The 10,675-nt window shown below is 47.9% G+C and overlaps 1 non-coding gene across 1 annotated transcript; it reads left to right on the forward strand.

The window, feature by feature from the left end:
- Nucleotides 1-9,059: 9,059 nt before the first annotated feature.
- LOC113861760 lies at nt 9,060-9,164 on the forward strand. Its single transcript, XR_003504331.1, has one exon. It is a non-coding gene; the product is annotated as a small nucleolar RNA R71 (small nucleolar RNA).
- The last annotated feature ends 1,511 nt before the right edge of the window (nt 9,165-10,675 follow it).

Genomic DNA, 10,675 nt, shown 5'->3' on the forward strand with positions numbered 1-10,675 from the left:
TCGGCCCAAATTCCAATTTGGGTCTCGCCTGGGTCCAATTTTGCTCAGTTGCTAAGGAACGCGTACAAAACTCATCTCAGGCCACTGAAACACCTTGGATGTGACTGCTAGGACTAATAGGAAGAGTTCCTTGTCTCTCTCTTGCCTCCTGACACCTTTGAACCCAAATTCCAATTTGGTTCTCGCCTGGGTCCGCTTTTGCTAACTCGCTAAGGAACGCGTGCAAAACTCATCTCGAGCCACTGAAACACCTTGGAAGTGACTGCTAGGATTAACAGGAAGAGTTCCCAGTCTCTCTCTTGCATCCTGGCGCCATTGGGCCCAAATTCCAATTTGGGTCACGCCTGGGTCCTCTTTTGCTGAGTCGCTAAGGAACGAGTACAAAACTCATCTCGGGCCACTGAAACACCTTCGAAGTGACTGCTAGGACTAATAGGAAGAGTTCCCTATCTCTCTCTTGCCTCTTGGCGCCTTTGGCCCGAAATTCCAATTTGGGTCTCGCCTGGGTCATCTTTTGCTGAGCCGCTAAGGAACACGTGCAAAACTCATGTCGAGCCACTGAAATACCTTGGAAGTGACTGCTAGGACTAACAGGAAGAGTTCCCTGTCTCTCTCTTGCCTCCTCGCGCCTTTGGGTCCAAATTCCAATCTGGTTCTCGCCTTGGTCCTCTTTTGCTGAGCTGGTAAGGAACACGTGCAAAACTCATGTCGACCCACTGAAATACCTTGGAAGTGACTGCTAGGACTAATAGAAAGAGTTCCTTGTCTCTCTCCTGCCTACTCGCGCCTTTAGGCCCAAATTCCAATTTGGGTCTCGCCTGGGTCCTCTTTTACTTAGTCGCTAAGGAACACGTGCAAAACACGTCTCAGGCCACTGAAACTCCTTAGAAGTGACTGCTAGGACTAATAGGAAGAGTTCCCAGTCTCTCTCTTGCCTCCTGGCGCCTTTGGGCCCAAATGCCAATTTGGGTCACTCCTGGGTCCTCTTTTGCTGAGTCGCCAAGGAACGAGTACAAAACTGATCTCAGGCCATTGAAACACCTTGGAAGTGACTGCTAGGACTAATAGGAAGAGTTCCCTGTCTCTTTCTTGCCTCCTGACGCCTTTGGGCCCAAATTCCAATTTGGGTCTCGCCTGGGTCCTCTTTTGCTGAGCCGCTATGGAACACGTGCAAAACTCATGTCGGGCCACTGAAATACCTTGGAATTTACTGCTAGGATAAATAGGAAGAGTTCCCTGTCTCTCACTTGCCTCCTCGCGGCTTTGGGCCCAAATTCCAATTTGGGTCTCGCCTGGGTCCTCTTTTAGTGAGTCTCTAAGGAACACGTGCAAAACACATCTCGGGCGACTGAAACTCCTTGGACGTGACTGCTAGGACTAATAGGAAGAGTTCCCTGTCTCTTTCTTGCCTCCTGACACCTTTGAGCCCAAATTCCAATTTGGGTCACGCCTGGGTCCTCTTTTGCTGAGTCGCTAAGGAACGCGTGCAAAACTCATCTCGGGCCACTGAAACACCTTGGAAGTGACTGCTAGGACTAATAGGAAGAGTTCCCTATCTCTCTCTTGCCTCCTAGCGCCTTTGGGCCCAAATTCAAATTTGGGTCTCGCCTGGGCCCTCTTTTGCTGAGTCGCTAAGAAACAAATGCAAAACTCATCTCGGGCCACTGAAACACCTTGGAAGTGACTGCTAGGACTAATAGGAAGAGTTCCTAGTCTCTCTCTCGCCTCTTGGCGCCTTTGGGCTCAAATTCCAATTTGGGTTTCGCCTGGGTCCTCTTTTGCTGAGTCGCTAAGGAACACGTTCAAAACTCATCTCGGGCCACTGAAACACCTTTGAAGTGACTGCTAGGACTAATTGGAGGAGTTCCCTGTCTCTCTCTCGCTTCAGGGTGCCATTGGGCCCAAATTCCAATTTGGGTCTCGCCTGGGTCCTCTTTTGCTCAGTCGCTAAGCAACGCGTACAAAACTCATCTCAGGCAACTGAAACACCTTGGATGTGACTGCTAGGACTAATATGAAGAGTTCCTTGTCTATCTCTTACCTCGTGACACCTTGGAGCCGAAATTCCAATTTGGTTCTCGCCTGGGTCCTCTTTTGCTGACTCGCTAAGGAACGCATGCAAAACTCATCTCGAGCCACTAAAACACCTTGGAAGTCACTGCTAGGACTAATAGGAAGAGTTCCATATCTCTCTGTTGCCTCTTAGCGCCTTTGGGACCAAATGCCAATTTGGGTCTCGCCTGGGTCCTCTTTTGCTGACTCGCTAAGGAACGCGTGCAAAACTCATCTCGGGCCACTGAAACACCTTGGAAGTGACTGCTACGACTAATAGGAAGAGTTCCTTGTCTCTCTCTTGCCTCCTAGCGCCTTTGGGTCCAAATTCCAATTTGGGCCTCGCCTTTGGTCCTCTTTTGCTAAGTCGCTAAGGAACGCGTGCAAAACTCATCTCGGCCTACGGAAACACCTTGGAAGTGACTGTTAGGACTAATAGGAAGCGTTCCCTGTCTCTCTCTTGCCTCCTGGCGCCTTTGGGCCCAAATGCTAATTTGGGTCTCGCCTGGGTCCTCTTTTGCTGAGCCGCTAAGGGACACGTGCAAAACTCATCTCGGGCCACTGAAACACCTTTGAAGTGACTGCTAGCACTAATTGGAGGAGTTCCTTGTCTCTCTCTCGCCTCAGGGTGCCATTGGACCCAAATTCCAATTTGGGTCTTGCCTGGGTCCTCTTTTGCTCAGTCGCTAAGGAACGCGTAAAAAACTCATCTCGGGCCACTGAAACATCTTGGAAGTGACTGCTAGGACTAATGGAAACAGTTCCTTGTCTCTCTCTTGCCTCCTCGCGCCTTTGGGCCCAAATTCCAATTTGGGTCTCGCCTGGGTCCTCTTTTTCTGAGTCGCGAAGGAACACATGCAAAACACGTCTCGGGCCACTGAAACTCCTTGGAAGTGACTGTTAGGACTAATAGGAAGCGTTCCCTGTCTCTCTCTTGCCTCCTGGCGCCTTTGGGCCCAAATTCCAATTTGGGTTTCGCCTGGGTCCTCTTTTGCTGAGTCGCTAAGGAACACGTTCAAAACTCATCTCGGGCCACTGAAACACCTTTGAAGTGACTGCTAGGACTAATTGGAGGAGTTCCCTGTCTCTCTCTCCCCTCAGGGTGCCATTGGGCCCAAATTCCAATTTGGGTCTCGCCTGGGTCCTCTTTTGCTCAGTCGCTAAGCAACGCGTGCAAAACTCATCTCAGGCCACTGAAACACCTTGGATGTGATTTCTAGGACTAATATGAAGAGTTCCTTGTCTCTCTCTTGCCTCCTGACATTTTGATCCCAAATTCCAATTTGGTTCTCGCCTAGGTCCTCTTTTGCTGACTCGCTAAGAAACACGTGCGAAACTCATCTCGGGCCACGGAAACACGTTGGAAGTGACTGCTAGGACTAATAGGAAGAGTTCCCTGTCTCTTTCTTGCCTCCTGGCGCCTTTGGGCCCAAATTCCAATTTGGGTCTCGCCTGGGTCCTCTCTTGCTGAGTCGTTAAGGAAGGCATGCAAAACTCATCTAGGGCCACTGAAACACCTTGGAAGTGACTGCTAGGACTAATAGGAGGAGTTCCCAGTCGCTCTCTCGCCTCCTGGCGCTTTTGGGCCCAAATTCGAAGTTAGGTTTCGCCTGGGTCCTCTTTTGTTGAGACACTAAGCAACGCGTACAAAATTCATGTCGGGCCACTAAAATACCTTGGAATTGACTGCTAGGACTACTAGGAAGAGTTCCTTGTCTCTCTCTCGCCTCCTGGCGCCTTTGGGCCCAAATTCCAATTTGGGTCTCGCCTGGGCCCTCTTTTGCTGAGTCGCTAAGAAACACGTGCAAAACTCATCTCGGGCCACTGAAACACCTTGGAAGTGACTGCTAGGACTAATAGGAAGAGTTCCCAGTCTCTCTCTCGCCTCCTGCGCCTTTGGGCCCAAATTCAAAGTTGGGTTTCGCCTGGGTCTTCTTTTGTTGAGACGCTAAGGAACGCGTGCAAAACTCATGTCAGGCCACTAAATCACCGTGGAAGTGACTGCTAGGACTAATAGGAAGAGTTCCCTGTCTCTTTCTTGCCTCCTGGCGCCTTTGGGCCCAAATTCCAATTTGGGTCTCGCCTGGGTCCTCTTTTGCTGAGTCGCTAATGAAGGCGTGCAAAACTCATCTAGGGCCACTGAAACACCTTGGAAGTAACTTCTAGGACTAATAGGAAGAGTTCCCAGTCGCTCTCTCGCCTCCTGGCGCTTTTGGGCCCAAATTCGAAGTTAGGTTTCGCCTGGGTCCTCTTTTGTTGAGACACTAAGCAACGCGTGCAAAACTCATGTCGGGCCACTAAAATACCTTGGAATTGACTGCTAGGACTACTAGGAAGAGGTCCTTGTCTCTCTCTCGCCTCCTGGCGCCTTTGGGCCCAAATTCCAATTTGGGTCTCGCCTGGGCCCTCTTTTGCTGAGTCGCTAAGAAACACGTGCAAAACACGTCTCGGGCCACTGAAACACCTTGGAAGTGACTGCTAGGACTAATAGGAAGAGTTCCCAGTCTCTCTCTTGCCTCCTGGCGCCTTTGGGCCCAAATTCCAATTTGGGTCACGCCTGGGTCCTCTTTTGCTGAATCACTAAGGAACGAGTACAAAACTCATCTCAGGCCACTGAAACACCTTGGAAGTGACTGCTAGGACTAATAGGAAGAGTTCCCTGTCTCTCTCTTGCCTCCTGGCGCCTTTGGGCCCAAATTCCAATTTGGGTCTCGCCTGGGTCCTCTTTTGTTGAGCCGCTAAGGAACACCTGCAAAACTCATGTCGAGCCACTGAAATGCCTTGGAAGTGACTGCTAGGACTAATAGGAAGTGTTCCCTGTCTCTCTCTTGCCTCCTCGCGCCTTTGGGCCCAAATTCCAATTTGGTTCTCGCTTGGGTCATCTTTTGCTGAGATGCTAAGTATCACGTGCAAAACTCATGTCGAGCCACTGAAATACCTTGGAAGTGACTGCTAGGACTAATAGAAAGAGTTCCTTGTCTCTCTCCTGCCTCCTCGCGCCTTTGGGCCCAAATTCCAATTTGGGTCTCGCGTGGGTCCTCTTTTAATTAGTCGCTAAGGAACACGTGCAAAACACGTCTCAGGCCACTGAAACTCCTTGGAAGTGACTGCTAGGACTAATAAGAAGAGTTCCCTGTCTTTCCCTCGCATCTTGGCGCGCTTGGGCCAAGATTTCAATTTAGGTCTTGCCTGGGTATTCTTTTGCTGAGTCGCTAAGGAACGCATGGAAAACACATCTCGGGCCACTGAACCACCTTGGAAGTGACTGCTAGGACTAATTAGAAGAGTTCACTGTCTCTCTCTCGCCTCCTGGCGCCTTTGGGCCCAAATTCCAATTTGGATCTAGCCTGGGTCCTCTTCTACTGAGTCGCTAAGGAACACGTACAAAAGTCATCTCGGGCCACTGAAACGCCTTGGAAGTGTATGCTAGGACTAATAGGAAGAGTTCCCTGTCTCTATCTCGCCTCATGGCGCCTTTGGGCCCAAATTCCAATTTGGGTCTTGCCTGGCACCTCTTTTGCTGAGTCGCTAAGGAACGAGAGCAAAAGTCATCTCGAGCCACCGAAGCACCTTGGAAGTGACTACTAGCATAAAAAGGAAGAGTTCCCTGTCTCTCTCGCGGTTCCTCGTGCCTTTGGGCCCAAATTCCAATTTGGGTCTCGACAGGGTCCTCTTTTACTGAGTCGCTAAGGAACGCGTGCAAAACGCATCTCGGGCCACTTAAACACCTTGGAAGTGACTGCTAGGACTAATTGGAAGAGTTCCCTGTCTCTCTCTCGCCATATGGGGCGTTTAGGACTAATTTGGGTCGTGCTTGGGTCCTCTTTTGCTGAGTTGCTAAGGAACACGTGGAAAACACATCTCGGGCCACTGAAACACCTTGGAAGTGTATGCTGGGACTAATAGGAAGAGTTCCCTGTCTCTCTCTTGGCTCCTAGCGCCTTTGGGCCCAAATTCCAATTTGGGTCTCGCCTCGCTCCTCTTTTGCTGAGTCGCTAAGAAGCGAGAGCAAAGTTCATCTCGATCCACCGAAGCACCTTGCAAGTGACTGCTAGGACGAAAAGGAAGAGTTCCCTGTCTCTATCTCGCCTCATGGCGCCTTTGGGTCCAAATTCCAATTTGGATCTCGCCTCTGTCCTCTTTTGCTGAGACGCTAAGGAACGCGTGCAAAACTCATCTCAGGCCACTAAAACACCTTGGAAGTGACTACTAGCACTAATAGGAAGAGTTCCCTGTCTCTCTCGCGCCTCCTGGCGCCTTTGGGCCCAAATTCCAATTTGGGTCTCGCTTGGGTCCTCTTTTGCTGAGTCGCTAAGGAACGAGAGCAAAAGTCATCTCTATCCACCGAAACACCTTGGAAGTGACTACTAGGACTAAAAGGAAGAGTTTCCTGTCTCTCTCTCGCCTCTTGGCGCCTTTGGGCCCAAATTCAAGTTTGGGTCTCGCCCCGGTCCTCTTTTGCTGAGACGCTAAGGATCACGTGTAAAGCTCATCTCAGGCCACTAAAACACCGTGGAAGTGACAGCTAGCACTAAAAGGAAGAGTTCCTTGTCTCTTTCTCGCCTCCTGGCACTTTCTGGCGCTTTTGGACCCAAGTTTTAGTTTTGGTCTCATTTGGTCCCCTTTTGTTTACCGGCAAAGGAAGACGTGCGAAACTCGTCTCAGGCCACTGAAACTCCTTGAAAATCACTCCTGGCACTGAAATTCCAAATTGGGTCTAGCCTGGTTCCTCTTTTGTTGAGTTGCTAAGGAACACGTGAAAAACACATCTCGGGCCACTGAAACACCTTGGAAGTGTATGCTGGGACTAATAGGAAAAGTTCCCTGTCTCTCTCTTGGCTCCTAGCGCCTTTGGTCCCAAATTCCAATTTTGGTCTCGCCTCGCTCCTCTTTTGCTGAGTCGCTAAGAAGCGAGAGCAAAGTTCATCTCGATCCACCGAAGCACCTTGCAAGTGACTACTAGGACTAATAGGAAGAGTTCCCTGTCTCTCTTTCGCCTCCGGGCACCTTTGGGCCCAAATTCCGATTTGGGTCTCGCCAGGGTCCTCTTTTGCTTAGTCGCTAAGGAACGCATGTAAAACTCATCTCGGGCCACCGAAACACCTTGGAAATGACTGCTAGGACTAATAGGAAGAGTTCCCTGTCTCTCCCTCCCCTCATCGCGCCTCTAGGCCCAAATTCCAATTTGGGTCTCGCCTCGCTCCTCTTTTGCTGAGTAGCTAAGGAACGAGAGCAAAAGTCATCTCGAGCCACTGAAACACCTTGGAAGTGACTACTAGGACTAATTGGAGGAGTTCCCTGTCTCTCTCTTACCTCCTGGTTCCTTTGGGCCCAAATTCTAATTTGGGTCTCGCCTGGGTCCTCTTTTGCAAAGTCGCTAAGGAACGCGTGCAAAACTCATCTCGGACCACTGAAACACCTTGGAAGTGACTGTTAGGACTAATAGGAAGAGTTCCATGTCTCTCTCTCGCCTCGTTGCGCCATTAGGCCAAAATTCCAATTTGGGTCTCGGCTGGGTCCTCTTTTGCTTAGTCGCTAAGGAACAGGTGCAAAACTCATCTTGGGCGACTGAAATACCTTGGAAGTGGCCATCGAAACACCTTGGAAGAGACTGCTGGGACTAATTGGAAGAGTACCCTATCTCTCTCTTGCCTCTTGCCGCCTTTTGGCTCAAATTTCAATTTGGGTCTCGCCTGGGTCCTCTTTTGCTTAGCTGCTAAGGAAAGCGTGCAAAACTAATCTCGGGCATCGAAACACCTTGGAAGTGACTGCTAGGACTAATAGGAAGAGTTTAGTGTCTCTCTCTCGCCTCCTGGCACCTTTGCGCCCAAATTCAAATTTGGGTCTCGCCTGGGTCCTCTTTTTCTTTGTTGGTAAGGAACGCGTGCAAAACTCATCTCGGGCCACTGACACACCTTGGAAGTGACTGCTAAGACTAATAGAAAGAGTTCCGTGTCTCTCTCTCGCCTCCTGGCGCATTTGGTCCCACATTCCAATTTGGGTCTCGCCTGGGTCCTCTTTTGCTTAGTCGCTAAGGAATGCGTGCAAAACTAATCTCGGGCCACCGAAACACCTTGGAAGTGGCCACGGAAAAACCTTGAAAGTGACTGCTAGGACTAATAGGAAGAGTTCCCTGTCTCTCTCTCGCCTCCTGGCGCTTTTGGTCCCAAATTCCAATTTGGGTCTCGCCTGGGTCCTCTTTTGCTTAGTCATTAGGAACGCGTGCAAAACTCATCTCGGGCCCCTGAAACACCTTGGAAGTGATTGCTAGGACTAATAGGAAGATTTTCGTGTCTCTCTCTCGCCTTCTGGCGCCTTTGGGCCCAAAATCCATTTTCGGTCTCGCATCGGTCCTCTTTTGCTGAGTCTCTAAGGAACTCGTGCAAAACTCTTCTCGGGCCACTGAAACACCTTCGAAGTGAGTCCTAGGACTAATAGGAAGTGTTTAGTGTCTCTCTCTCACATCCTGGCGCCTTTGGGCCCAAATTCCAATATGGGCCTCGCTTGGGTCTTTTTCTTCTTAGTTGATAAGGAACTCGTGCAAAACGCATCTCGGGCCACTGAAACACCTTGGAAGTGACTGCTAGGACTAATAGGAAGAGTTCCCTGTCTCCCTCTAGGCTTCTGCCGCCTTTCGGCCCAAATTCCAATTTGGGTCTCGCCTGGGTCCTCTTTTGCTTATTCGATAAGGAACGCGTGCAAAACTCATCTCGGGCCACTCAAACACCTTGGTAGTGACTGCCAACTGTTTTACCATAGTAGCCAACTCATCTAGTTTATGCTCCAGCTTGTGTGAATCTGAAGTTTGAATTTCATTGACACTTCTGGACATGATGGAATTTTGCCTTGTAGCAAACTGTTGAGAGTTAGCTGCCATATTCTCAATGAGGTTTCTAGCGGCTGCGGGAGTCTTGTCAACTAGGGCTCCCCCACTAGCTGCATCGATCATGCTTCTATCCATTGGGTGTAAGCCTTCATAGAAGTATTGGATTAGGAGCTGGTCACTTATCTGATGATGGGGGCAGCTAGCACAAAGTCTCTTGAAACGCTCCCAATATTCATACAAACTTTCCCTCTCCAGCTGCCTAATACCACATATTTCCTTTCTTATTGAGGCAGCCCTTGAGGCAGGGAAATTTTTTTCCAGGAACAATCTCTTGAGGGTGTCCCAACTTGTAATAGAGCCAGGTGGAAGATAATACAACCAGTCTTTAGCCAAATCCATAAGAGAGAATGGAAATGCCTTCAATTTGACATGCTCCTCAGGCACACCTTGTGGTCTCATTGTAGAGCAAACAATATGAAATTCTTTGAGGTGTTTATGCGGATCTTCACCTGCAAGACCATGAAATTTAGGCAAAAGATGGATTAGGCCAGTTTTAAGAACAAAAGGGGCATCCACATCCGGGTATTAGATACATAAAGTCTGGTAGGTCACGTCCGGTGCGGCAAGCTCCTTAAGTGTCAAGTCATTTTCTGCCATTTCTAAAGGTTCAGAATTTAAAGAATGCAGAGAAGAATATATAGAAGATGGAGAAAATGGTGAAGATGGTTCCTCGATATGTGCAGAATTTTGTCTACTAAGGTTCCTAAGATTTCTATGGAATGTCCTATCAATTTCAATATCTGGAGGATATAAATCTCCCGGATTTGATCTGGTCATTCATTAGGAATTGTCTATGGAAATTTGAAAAGAAGTAAACTAATGAAGTAGTAAAAATGCAAAAAAAGTCAGATGACAATTATGCAGAAAAACTAACATCTAAGTGCAGTAAAATAAAGTATTAACACCAAACAGCAAAAACAGAAAGAAATTGCAAACTAGGGAATGAAAATAGGTAACACACAAATACAAATTCTGCAAAATTATGCAGCAGAAATAGGGTAATTGTAGCAAACGAAAATACAGTGTGGTAAACTAAAATACAGAAATCAGAATTCAAGCAATATGCAGAAAACAGCAATTGGTTCTACCTAAATGCAAGATATCTCTACTTACCTATGAAACTACAACTATACTAAAGTTTTCACAATGTAGAAAACGAAAATGAAAATAGAGCAAATAACATGTTTATGAAAAATCAACACCAAACATCCCCGGCAACGGCGCCAATTTGATGATGGTCTTTTTCGAGGTGTTTAAAAGATTTGTCGTAAATCCTCATCAAAATTTAAACAAATTAATGTAGTACTAGGGTAACCCTAGATTGTCTCCCATGAACATTAGTTATTAATCTTCATTAAACATGTTGAAGGCATTAATTAAACAAGCAATTAAAATGGGGGGGGTTTGTGGTTTCAATTTAAAATAAAGAGCAATGAGCAAATGAGTTTAATTAATTCAAACAATAGAAAACAGCAATCCTTAGTTCATCCACATAGATTCTATCCTCATTCCACTCAAGATTTAACATTCATCCTCTCTTCCATGAATTAGGTTAATTTAACAAGCGAAAATCAACCTTATGGTACCAACGAAATTACGCAATTTGTTAGGCTCTAATCTCTCATCCCAAAATTACGCAACCTTAGAATTAAATCTAGGATTAAGCAACCCTTAGTTTAGAATCTCCTTAAAATGAAATTAAGGTTAATTGAGCAATACCCCCCCTCATTCGCCATT

Source organism: Abrus precatorius, unplaced genomic scaffold, assembly GCF_003935025.1.
Source record: "Abrus precatorius isolate BTA unplaced genomic scaffold, Abrus_2018 Scaffold1, whole genome shotgun sequence".
NCBI lineage: Eukaryota > Viridiplantae > Streptophyta > Magnoliopsida > Fabales > Fabaceae > Abrus > Abrus precatorius.